Below are 719 nucleotides of genomic sequence, written 5' to 3'. Positions count from 1 at the left end.
GTCAAGTCCGGAGCCTGGGATGAGAGTGGAGTGTTCATTTACACCACGAGCAATCACATCAAGTACGCTATTGTGAACGGGGACCATGGCATCATTCGAACCCTGGATCTGCCCATCTATATTACCAAGATCAAAGGTACGAAAAACGACTCTGTATACACAAAAAGCCCACTCTGAGGCAACTGCCCCAAAAGATGGGTTAAGCTTATACGAATCTAGGGAAACGACGCGAAAAAGTGCGATAGCGATTCGCGGAAGTGGGTAGCGATTCTTTGAAATTGGGAAGGATATCGCAAGCAACTTGCAGAAATTTTGGATAGAATATCCAAAATTGCCAGAAATATTGCAAACAACTTCTTGTGAAAAAGTGGCGAGCCTTTAGAATAGACAGATTTTCATCAAAAGACCAAAAAATGCAAGGGATTTTTGCAGATCTCTTTCTCTAGTGATTGCATTATTGACAAGACATGTTTACTATTTCAGGAAATCAGGTGTACTACTTGGACAGAGAATGTTCGCCTCATGTACTTCGTATTGATCCTACCGAGTTCAAATTCAAGCTGGCACTCATTAATCACAAGTATGAAGAAGTGCTGCACATTGTACGCAACAGTCGACTCGTAGGTCAGAGCATCATTGCGTATCTACAACAGAAAGGTAAGATGAAAGTGTTGTTAGCAGCCTAGTTCGCTGGAAAGGTGAATTTAATGATTACCAGT

At 41.9% G+C, this 719-nt stretch overlaps 1 long non-coding RNA gene across 1 annotated transcript; it reads left to right on the top strand.

Moving 5' to 3' along the window:
- LOC113471653 lies at positions 1-611 on the top strand. The gene is made up of 2 exons (XR_003394270.1): positions 1-136; positions 484-611. It is a non-coding gene; the product is annotated as an uncharacterized LOC113471653 (long non-coding RNA).
- The last annotated feature ends 108 nt before the right edge of the window (positions 612-719 follow it).

The sequence above is a fragment of the Diaphorina citri genome, unplaced genomic scaffold (assembly GCF_000475195.1).
Source record: "Diaphorina citri unplaced genomic scaffold, Diaci psyllid genome assembly version 1.1 scaffold2754, whole genome shotgun sequence".
Lineage (NCBI taxonomy): Eukaryota > Metazoa > Arthropoda > Insecta > Hemiptera > Psyllidae > Diaphorina > Diaphorina citri.
Note: the sequence above shows the minus strand (reverse complement) of the source record. Positions and strands in the feature narration are given on the sequence as shown.